A 12,074-nucleotide genomic window follows, 5' to 3' on the forward strand; every position below is an offset into this window, starting at 1 on the left:
TGTATCAAGTTTTTAAAATTGCCGATGCAGGGGACACGGGCTCGTGCCCCAGTCCGGGAAGATCCCACATGCCGCGGAGCGGCTGGGCCCGTGAGCCATGGCCGCTGAGCCTGCGCGTCCGGAGGCTGTGCTCCGCAAAGGGAGAGGCCACAACAGTGAGAAGCCCGCGTACCGGAAAACAAAACAAAACAAAACAAAATACAATTGCCCATCAATCCCCATGTGTGTCATTTACTTATAAATTATATACCTGTGCTATTATGTTATATATAGTGTACATAATAAATATGCTTAAAAGTGAAAGGGTGAGACAAAGAGTAAATAGGAATGAATCCAATATAAATGAAGTAAATATAAATAAGTGTTTCTTCGTGAATCCCGTTTTGGAGACAATGCTGTACCGCTCTGCCTGAAAGAATATATGTGATTGACAGACGGCCTTGCCTTAACCTCCTGGTTGTAGCTTTCTCAGGATCTCATATTTCTTTGACAATCTGGTGAAAATTATGGGCACTCTCCAAAAAAACTTCCCTCCAATAAACATAGCATTTCCAATACAAGTTTGGGAGATCCATAGTTTTGTGTTTACATTTAGGTCTGTGATCCACTTTCAGTTAATTTTTAATTAACTAACAGTTAATTAATTAACTGTTAATTAACTAACAGTTAATTTTCAGTTAATTTTTTTCAGTTAATAGAAGCCCAGAAAGCCTCATTTAAGATGACTTGTCTTAATCTGAAGGACTGCTTCAGCGGTGGACTTTCAGATATCTGCATAAAGTGACATTTGAAGGTGGGGAGAAAGAATTTTATTCACCTCCGCAGCCCTGTTTCTGAGTCTATGGGTTTTTTAGGATAGCCTGACATTGCTGAAGAGAACAAACAAAGCAAAATATATGGAGATTGGAGTTGCATCCAATAATCAGAAAGTGCTTCTGAATAGCCGAGAGACTAAAACAGAACTGCAGGTGATGAAGGTGGTGGTAGGAGTGGAAGGGGGGTTGTTGGGTGGGGGGTTGTGTATCCTGGCCCCTGAAGATGCCCATGGACCCCCACTGGGGTGATAGACAGTCTGGCTTAAAGTCGCCAAGCTGATGGGTGGGATAATGTCAGATTCTCACTAAGGGGAAAATCACGGCGAGTTTGCATTTGGGTTTCCTTTCTGTTTCGGACCTTGCAGTAATAAGAAGCAAGCCATTTTCACATTCTCATTATCATCTCACTTATTGCCATTCGTATCAATTAGTGTCCAAACAGGAAAACAGAAACCATTCTAGGTGCTTTTAGCAGAAGGGGGTTTAATACTGGGAATTGGTCACAAATGTCTTAGAAGGGAGGAGGTGATGCTCAGAGGCTAGGAAGCTGCTACCATCCCTGGGCTGGAACCCACAAACCCACACTTGGGGTTGAGTAGCCGGAAGTGTTGCCACTGGAACAGCTGCCACTGAGCAGCAAGCAGGGACCCTTCTTGCCCACTGATGCTAAGGAAGTGCCCACCCCAGGTGCCCACGCTGCTGCTGCCAATTCAGAAGTAACCTGCGGAAGCAGAGAACTCTGCTTCTCCCTCCCTCGTGCCTTCCCATCTCTCACCTGTCCCTCCCATTCGCAGAACCTAACTGGAGTTTGGGAAGTGTAGTTTGCTAGCTTCCAGCACCTGCAGAACACAGAAGGGAGGACATGAAGCTGGGAGCCAACAGAGCACCAGCAAGTCACAGCAGCCATTGCAGACTCCGCCAGAAACAGACCCATGTGGACCACTGAATTTTCTGTCTCCCCTCCCCTGGGGTGCCCTCCTTAAAGACAGGGTGCTGTTTGTCCACCACACTTTCTCCAGCACCTTGAATGGGGTACCTGCGTCAGTGCTCCATAAAGCTGTTTTCCCTGACCACTTTATCCTCCCACGGAGACAGAGTGAGTGTTCTCCGCTTTCAGTGTATAAAGGAGGCAAGGTCCAGAAAGTCATGACTTGCCCAGAGGGACCCAGCTGCCATGACATGCCTGTCTGACAAGTCTCGGGAAGGTTTTGGGCGAGGACAGAGCTGACTTGGCAGTTGTCGGCGCCCCACTGCCCGCCACGCCTTCCGGTCTGGCTGCCCAGAGCAAGCTGTGATGTGGATGTCTCTTTCAGGTCTACAAGTGCTCTCAGAGCTGAAGCCAAGAAGGACTGGCTCAGCTGTGACCTCCTCAGGGCTGGGAACTTCCTCCTGCCCCAGGAAATAGGGCATCCTGGCACCTCTCTGCCAAACGGGCCACGCTGGAAGTCAGGTAGGCTAGTCAATGGAGACAGGGGCTGGAAGAGGCAGGAGCGGGACTCTGCGTGGGACCCTCCCTCCTCTGTTCCCCAGGGTGGAGCTCTCCATCGCAGAGTCTCTGCTATACTTAGAGTGACAAGATTTCCCAAACCAAAAATTGGTACATGTGGTTAGACACATATGACTGTCTTTATGAGGAAAATGGGAGAGAGTGTTAGAAATAGGGTCTGTCTCAGGGTTTCTCAATCTTGGCACTCTTGACACTTGGGGGCCAGAGGATTCTTTGTTTTGGGGCTGTCCTGGGCACTGTAGGATGTTTAGCAACATCCCTGACTTCTACCCACTAGATGCCGGTAGCATTCCTCAAGTTGCGACGACTGACAATGTCTCCAGACATTGCCAAGTGTCCCCAGGGCAGGGTAGAGGGAAGCGCTCCAGTTGAAAAGCAATGGTCAGAATTCCCTGGCAGTCCAGTGGTTAGGACTCCATGCTCTCACTGCCAAGGGCCCGGGTTCCATCCCTGACCAGATAATAGGATTCTGTGCGGCGCAGCCAAAAAAAAAAAAAAAGCAATGGTCTATCCCCAAAACTCAGGTTGTATCTCTACACTGGACATGGCCAGCGGCCAGGAGATGGTGCCCAGTCTGGCAGAAATATAGTCCTGCCCCTCGAGGAGGGAGGCACAATACTGGCCCTAGTCTGAGGGAAGAGACAGATCCTGACCCTGGGGAACTTCTGGACTAATGGGGGAGATTAGACAGCCCCTAGAGAAACAGGAAAACATGGTGGTTAAGAGCATTGAACTTTGAAGCCAGAATCCAGTATTCAAATCCTGGCTCCACCATTAATAGGATAAGTTACCTCTTTGAGCCTCAGTTTCCTTATTTGTATGATGGGGATAATGATGGCACCTATGTTGTAGAGTTCTGTAAAATTATTTATTTGTTTTTATGATCAACTTTATTTTTTAGAAAAGTTTTAGGTTTACAGAAAAATTGAGAAGCTAGTACAGAGTTCCCGTATATCTCATGCCAGTTTTCTCTGTTATTAACATTTGTTATAATTAATAACCCAACACTGATACTTTTTATTATTAACTAAAGCCCATAGTTTATTCAGATTTCCTTAGTTTTACCTAAGGTCTTTTTTCTGTTCCGGGATCCCATCCGGGACAGCTCAGTATATTTTGTTGTCATGGCTCCTTAGGCTCTTCTTGGTTGTGACGGTTTCTCAGACTTTTCTTTTTTTATAAATTTATTTATTTATGGCTGTGTTGGGTCTTTGTTGCTGCGCACGGGCTTTCTGTAGCTATGGCGAGTGGGGGCTGCTCTTCGTTGCGGTGCGCAGGCTTCTCATTGCGGTGGCTTCTCTTGTGGAGCACGGACTTTAGGTGCATGGGCTTCAGTAGTTGTGGCATGTGGGCTTCAGTAGTTGTGGCTCACGGGCTCTAGAGCGCAGGCTCAGTCGTTGTGGCGCACGGGCTTAGTTGTTCCGCAGCATCTGGGATCTTCCCAGAACAGGTCTCGAACCGTGCCCCTGCATTGGCAGGTGGATTCTTAACCACTGTGCCACCAGGGAAGCCTTCAGACTTTTCTTGCTTGCGATGACCTTGACAGTTTTTAGGAGTACTAGTCAGGTATATTGCAGGATGCCCTTTTACTGGAATTTGTCTGACTCTTTCTCGTGATTGGACTGGGATCCTAGATTTGAGGAGGAGAAGGTCACAGGGGTAAAGCACCCTTCTCATCGTGTTGTCTCAATACTACATCCTATCAACATGACGTATGACTGATCACCTGGCTGAGGTGGTGGCTGTCAGCCTTCTCTGCTGTGAAGTCCCTCCCTCTCTCCTGGCTGTGCTCTTGGGAAGGAAGTGGCTGTGCCCAGTCCACGCTTAAGGAGTGGGGTACCTCATAAGGAATTTGTGAAGACTGAATCAGTGCAGAAATACATGCTGCTTAGAACAGTGCCTGGCCTGGGGTAACCCTTCTGAACCATTTGCTGTTATGAGGACGATAGGGAGACCCTCTGAAGAGGAGATTGGATGGTCCCCACACAGAAAACATACTCAGGGCAACTTGGAAGACGGTATGCTGGGTTAGGCAGAATAATGACCCCCTACCCTCCAAAGGTGTCCCAGGAATTTATGAATACGTTGCCTTACATAGCAAAAGGGATTTTGCAGATGTGATTAAAGGTATGGACCTTGAGATGGGGAGATTACTCTGGACCATCCAGGGGAGCCAATCTAATCACATAAATCCTTAAAAGTGGAGAAGCTTTCCTGGCTAAAAGTACAGAGAGAAGGGCTTCCCTGGTGGCGCAGTGGTTGAGAATCCGCCTGCCAATGCAGGGGACACGGGTTCGAGTCCTGGTCCGGGAGGATCCCACATGCCGCGGAGCATCTAAGCCCGTGTGCCGCAACTGCTGAGCCAGTGCTCTGGAGCCCGCGAGCCACACCTACTGAGCCAGCGTGCTGCAACTATTGAGGCCCGCGTGCCTGGAGCCTGTGCTCCGCAACCAGGGGGGCCACCGCAATGAGAAGCCCACACACCACGGCGGGGAGTAGCCCCCGCTCGCCACAAATGGAGAGGGCCCGTGGGCAGCCACGAAGACCCAACACAACCAAAAATAAATAAATAAATTTATTAAAAAATAAAAGTACAGAGAGAAGGTACACAAGGTCAGTGGCTTTCGACATGGACGGCAGAGGGTCCGAGAGATGGCGGCATAAGCACTTGACCTACTGTTGCCAGTTTTGAAGGTGGATGGAAGGGCCCCAGGCCCCAGGAAGGCATGCAGCCCTGCCAACGCCTGGAGTTTAGCCCCATGAGACCCGTGTTGGGCCTCCTATCTACAGAACCGTGAGGTGATACACCTACAGTATTTAAAGCCGCTGACGTTGGTCAAGACAGCGATAGGAAACTAATACGTGTACCGACAAGCACGGGGCTGGAAGTGGAAATATAGTCCTCGAGCAGAAATTGCTGCTTACCAACTGCAAATGAATCAGCTTTCTGGCCCTCTTACCCTGCGAACTCAGTTCTTCCAGAACAATAACAACAACCACCAAAAAAATATTGGCGCTGATGCTGCCGTTTCTTGGGGGCCAGCTGCGCCCCAGGCACTCTGCTGGGGCTTTTAGAATACTGTGTCGTTTAATCTTCACACCGCACCATGCTGTCTCCAAATTTACAGAACAGACAGAGGCAAGGATCTTCTGCCCTTCTTCATTCCTGGGTCAGCTCCCTGCTAATAATTAACTCTTTACAAGTTGGAAGTGGATGTTCAGTAAGTCAAAGTCCCTTTCAATCCAAGGGGTCAATTAGAGGAGATGTGTTTGCTATCTTACAGGCCTTGGTTCAGGGTCCTGGTAGATGTATCAGACATTGCCAGAGCATCTGGAATATCCTGCAGGCATTCATTCATTCATTCAATAAGTATCCATTAAGCACCAAGTATCCCCTGCCCTCTAGAAGCTCCAGCCCGATGAGGGAGAGTGGGCCTTGGACTGGCATAACTGTAACCTGGGCAGAGTAGGACTGTGGCCTTCAGGAAGCATGTCATAGGTGTTTAACTGGGGAGGAGGCACCAGGATGTGGGAATCCAGGAAGGCTGCAAGGAGGTGGCACGTTTAAGTTGGGTCTTGAAGAATAAGTAGGCTTCACTAAGCAGAGATGATGCCAGTGGCATTCCAGGTAGGACAAAAAGCATGAGCAAAGGCATAGAGGAAGAGAAGTGGAGGCTGTGGGTTAGATCTTTTACTCCTCACAGGGTGTCCGTGGAGTAGGTACTATTATTATCCCCACTTTGCAGAAGAATAAACTGAGGTAGAGAGCAGTTAAATGACTTGCCCTGGAACACACCGAGCTTACAAGTGGTGAGAGGGGTGTTTGCAGCCCGGCAGTCTGACTCCAGAGCTCCTGTTTTTGGTCTTTTCATCACGTCCGCTGGGGAAATGCAAGCTTAGCAGGGTGAGCGTAGACGCTCGTGGGCGAGAATGAGTGAGCTTCATTTATCCATTCCCTTTGTCATTCAACAAACATGGATGGAGCACCCACTGGGTGCCAGCTCTGGGTTAGGGGAAACAAGGGGACTCGAGGAGCTCCCATCTGGAGGAGAAGGCAGACATGCAGTTGCTGAATCCCCTCGCTGTACAGTGAGCACCCTGAGAGATGGGCAGAGGAGGGAGTGTGGAGGCCAAAGGCCGGCTCCCGGGAAACCTTTTCCAGGAGGATGGGAGATGGAGCAAAGTCAGCGAAGGAGACAGGGCAAAGTGGTCAGAGAGCTTGCAGGAGAGTCAAGGGGGCAAAATCAAGCCCACCCCTGACATCTGCAGGGCCTGGGAAATGCAAATGGCTCCTGGCTCCCAGCCGGCCCCTCCCCCTTTCTTTTCACACTTTCAGCTTGTCCTGCAGAGTGAGGGTCTCCTATGAATGGAATGCATGCACATTCCAACCATAAACCCCAGCTCTGTCTGTGCTCTCCACCTGCAAACAGCTGCCCGTAATTGCCCCTCAGGGCCTGGGCACATGCACCCGTCATGCTTCACCCTCAAGAGGACAAACCAAGGCAGGAAGCCCTTGCAGGCTCTGGAAGTGGGCCTTGAGCTGTTGGGGCAAAGATGCCCAACTATTGGGTACCTGGAGCGTGGCCTAGAAGACAAGTCACGTGCTCCGGGGGTGGGGGGGGCATGCTCTTTGGCCTCATGAACTCCTTATTCTGTCAAGGACTCTGGTTGTCTGGGTCTAAAGGTCATTTTGCAGACAACTATGGAAGCCCTAAGAAGAGGTTTCCTCCGATGTCACATTCTCCAGGGAGGTTGAGTGAACAGGATTAAGAAAAGGCCACTGCCCGAGAAGGTGGCCCTGGGCTTGGTGAGAGCGGAGTCTGTGTAGGGCGGGGTGTGCAGAGATGTGGGGTGAGTGTGAGGTGAGGGATGGGAGGCAGAGAGCACAGAGCTCTCTTTCAAGAAATTTGGCAGAGAAAGGAAATAAAGCCGGAGGAAGGGAGCGTGAGGGGGAGGGAGACGAGAGGGAACGTTTGTGTTCCTTGGTGTTTAGAAGGCAGTAGACAGGAATATGTTTTAGTCGAAGGAAAAAGAGTCTGTGGAAAGAGAGACAGGCTGGGAAATCAGGAGAAAATATGTCCAGGAAGGATCTTTTTAACTCATCAGACAGGGGATATGATGGCCTTAAAAAAAAAAAAGGAAGGATTCCTCTTTCTCAGAGTGAAGACGGTGGGAGGAGATTGAGAGATTGAGGGAGCCCTAGCTGGGGGGTCTAGATTGTCCCTGAAATAATCCACATTTATCAAACACCCATTCACTATGTGTTGGGCACTGTTTTAGGGGTGCTAAGCATATAAGATCTTACCCATGTCTCACGACAGTCCTTAGAGTCAATACAATTATTGTCCCCTCCATCTGACCATAATGAGAATGGGGGCACCAGGAGGACTAGTAACTGGCCCAAAGTAACACATCTAGTTACTAGTGATCTCAGACTTAGGCAAAGGGGCCTCCGACCAGGGATCTGCAGTTTCAAAGGCTCTGCATGTCACAGCCACGTGGGAAAAGAAATTTACTAACAGAATGAGACTTCAGCCTCTGGCCGTCATGAAGTGACAGGGGCTAGGTTTACTCTCCTGCCTTAAAAAACTAGGACTCCGGACAAAATAGCTGAAAAAATGATTTTCAGACTTTGGACAAAGGCAACACGGGACTGGTCCCTGGGGAGAGGGAAACAAATGAGGTGAGCCCTGTAATTAGCCCAGCTCCCCGCCCCCGGCAGCTTCCAGGCTTCAGTGCAGGGAGGAGGGAATGCAAACAGAGCTTGGATGTCTTGCTGATTGAGAAGACAGATTTAGAAAGGTGCTAGAAATTCACAGGCCAGAGTCCCAGGGAAGTGGAGCTGAACATATATCCAGAGATCTGCAGAGGTGTCTCCCTGGGTCCAGCTGAGCACTGATTTGCACACACATGAAAGGAAAGGCTAGGAAGAGAGCCACTGAAGGCAGAGCAATGCCTGGAGCTCACACAGGGCAGGGATTAGTTTGTGTTCCCATCAGGCAGAGTGGAAAGACCTCATAATACACGGGGTATTGAGAACAGTCCTCAGAAGCGTAGCCCCTTAGCAGAGGTCTAAATGAACCTTCGACTAACAGCTACTCTGTATCTGTCCTAAAAATCTTAAAAGCAAGCCTCAAAAGTATACATCTTACTTCAAGTATGTTAGCTATGTGCCAGAACAAAGTCCAACCCTGCTTAAAGGAATGCAACGAACTCCTACACCAAACAATGGAAAATTCACGATGTCCAGCATCTAATCAAACTTCAGACCAATGGCCCTCACGAACATAGATGCAAAAATTCGAAACAAAATTTTAGCAAATCAGATCCGACAATATGGGGGCTTCCCTGGTGGTGCAGTGGTTGAGAGTCCGCCTGCCGATGCAGGGGACACGGGTTCGTGCCCCGGTCCGGGAAGATCCCACATGCCGCGGAGCGGCTGGGCCCGTGAGCCATGGCCGCTGAGCCTGCATGTCCAGAGCCTGTGCTCCGCAACGGGAGAGGCCACAACAGTGAGAGGCCCACGAACCACCGCAAAAAAAAAAAAAAAAAAGAAGAAATCCAACAATATATAAAAAGGGTAATAATACATCATGACAAAGTGGGGTTTATCTCAGGAATGCAAAGTTGGTTTAATGTTTGAAAACCAATCAATTGAACTTGCCATATTAACAAATGAAAAAAGGGAAACCATAGGGTCATTTTAATAGACGTAGAAAAACTGACAAAATCCAACATCCATTCCTGTTAAAAACTTTCAGAAGACTAGGAATAGAAGGGAAAGTTCCTCAGTCTGATAAAGAACATCTAGAAACAGGGAATTCCCTGGTGGTCCAGTGGTTAGGACTTGATGCTTTCACTGCCATGGCCCTGGATTCAATCCCTGGTTGGGGAACTAAGATCCCACAAGATGTGCAGAGGGGCAAAAAAAAAAAAAAAAACCAACTAGAAACAAACAAACAACAACAACAGAAGGACATGCTAACAAGTAGAAAGGTATGACCCACAATCAGGAGAAAAATCAATCAGTAGAAACAGATTTAGAAATGAAGAGATGAAGTAATTAGCAGAGGAAGACACGGAGATAATATAATTGTGCCTCACTCATATGTCTCATGTATTCAAGAAGGTAGAGAAACATATGAACATGATCAGGAGAGAAACAGAAGTTATAAAAAAAATCCAATTGTAATGTCCAGAAGTGAAATATATAATATCTTAAACAAAAAAATACACTGGATGTGATTAAGAACAGATTAGACACTGTAGAAGAAATGATCAGTGAATATGCAGTTACAGCAATAAAAAACACAAAAAGAAGAGGGGGAAAAAAACATAAATAGAACATCAGTGACATTTGAGATACTACCAAGTCATCTAACATATGAGAAATTGGAGACCCAGATTGGGGCAGGGAAATAAAAAATATATATTTCTCCAAAGGAGAAATAATGATAAAAAAATTTTCAGGTTTGATGAAAACTAAAAACAACAGAGCCAAGTGGCTCAATGAACCCAGGCAGAAGAAACATAAAGAAAACCACGTAAGAAGACATCATAATCAGATTGCTGAAAACCGGTCAGAAAGGGAAAACTGTAAAAGCAGCCAGAGGGAAAAGAACACATCTCAGACAGAGGAACAAAGAGAAAGAGTGACAGCATATTTCTCGTGAGAAACTGTGCGAGCCATAGGACAATGGGAGACATCCTTAAAGTACTAAAAAAAAAAAAAAATGAAAGAAAAGAAAGAAACCATCAACCTAGAATTCTATACTTAGTAAAAATATCTTTCAAAATGAAGGCAACCTACCTAGACTTTCTCAGACCTAGAAAAACTGGGATCTGGAATAGTCAAAGCAAATTTGAAAAGAAGTAGAAAGTAGGAAGACTTATACTGATGTCAAGACTTATTATAAAATTACACAAAATTCAGTGACTTTTATATTTTTCTGTCTGTCATCGTAGAAAAAGCATAGCTCTGTGTACACACGCTTACACGTTTTTGGTTTTAAGGAAGATATATTTGTCAACCTAGGAAGCTGGAACTTTTTTTTTTTTTTTTTTTTTTTCTTTGCGGTACGCGGGCCTCTCGCTGCTGTGGCCTCTCCCGTTGCGGAGCACAGGCTCCGGACGCGCAGGCTCAGAAGACATGGCTCACGGGCCCAGCCGCTCTGCGGCATGTGGGATCTTCCTGGACCGGGGCACGAACCCGTGTCCCCTGCATCGGCAGGCGGACTCTCAACCACTGCGCCACCAGGGAAGCCCCTGGAACTTTTTTAATGTAATGGTTTGTTAGCTTTATTTGCAGCTTTTAACTCTCAAGTTATGGAACTGGGGATTCTCCTCTGCACTCTTGCCCTGGGCTGCAAACATGAAATGTGGGGCTGTATCTAGGAGGTGATAGACCCCAGACCTCACCAAAGTGGTCTGACCCCAAGTGCTCCCCACTGCACCATACTGCCTGCTAGTAGAGAACGGGGAGAGTATTGGGGAAGAGTAAAGCACAACTCTATAGCACAGGGAACTCTACTCAATACTCTGTAAAGACCAAGTGGGAAAAGAATCTGAAAGAGAGTAGATATATGTACATGTATAACTGATTCACTTTGCTGTACAGCAGAAAGTAACACAACATTGTAAATCAACTATACTCCAATAAAATTAATTTAAAAAATAAATAAAATAATGGGACTTCCCTGGTGGTCCAGTGGTTGACAATCCGCACTTCCACTGCAGGGGACATGGGTTCGATCCCTGGCTGGGGAACTGGGATCCCGCGTGCCGTGCGGCATGGCCAAAAGAAAAAAAAATTAAAATAAATAAATAAACAAACTACTGTATTCAAAAATAAATAAATAAATCGATTCCCACTATATTTCAGTAGGGGGGAAAAAAGAATAAAGCACAGAGGAGTTTCTGAAAAAGACCTGTAAAGATGCCAAGGAATGTCTGTGGGAGTGGAATTTAATGTACAGGAGGAAAGTTTAATGGGTGAAGGAGGTAAGGGCGGTGGGGATGCTGAGGGCTTTTCTTCTGGGGACAACAGACTCACTGGAAGTAGGTTTTCAGGAGAGAGCTTGTAGCCTGGAGCTGGGAAGCACTTGGGTTCTGACCACTCTGTTGAGATGATTCTCCTTACTTCAGCCAATGTTTTATTACCCTCAGGAGTGGAAAGCCAGTTCACTTGATGATTGTAAAGATAAATGCATGAGGACTTCCTTCCCTGGTGGCGCAGTGGTTGGGAATCCGCTTGCCAATGCAGGGGACACGGGTTCGAGCCCTGGCCCGGGGAGATCCCACATGCCGTGGAGCAACTAAGCCCATGCGCCATAACTACTAAGCCTGCACTCTAGAGCCGCGAGCCATAACTACTGAGCCCACGTGCTACAACTACTGAAGCCCACACACCTAGAGTCCATGCTCCGCAACAAGAGACGCCACCGCAATGAGAAGCCTGTGCAGTGCAACGAAGAATAGTCCCTGCTCGCAGCAACGAAGACCCAACGCAGCCAAAAATAAATAATTTATTAAAATAAATAAATAAATGCATGAGAAACAAAGCAACATACTACGTTCTGGCAAGATACTTTGCCCGCCAGATACCACTAATGCCGGGCCAGCAATAGCTAGCGGTAGAGCGTGTTAGACACAGGCTAGCACTAAGCCAACAGCTTTCTCTTTGATGGTATCAAAAGGATTAAAAAAGACTCAAAGTGCAAAGTTACTTTTTAAAATATATTTTAATTAATTAA

The sequence above is a fragment of the Tursiops truncatus genome, chromosome 10, assembly GCF_011762595.2.
Source record: "Tursiops truncatus isolate mTurTru1 chromosome 10, mTurTru1.mat.Y, whole genome shotgun sequence".
NCBI lineage: Eukaryota > Metazoa > Chordata > Mammalia > Artiodactyla > Delphinidae > Tursiops > Tursiops truncatus.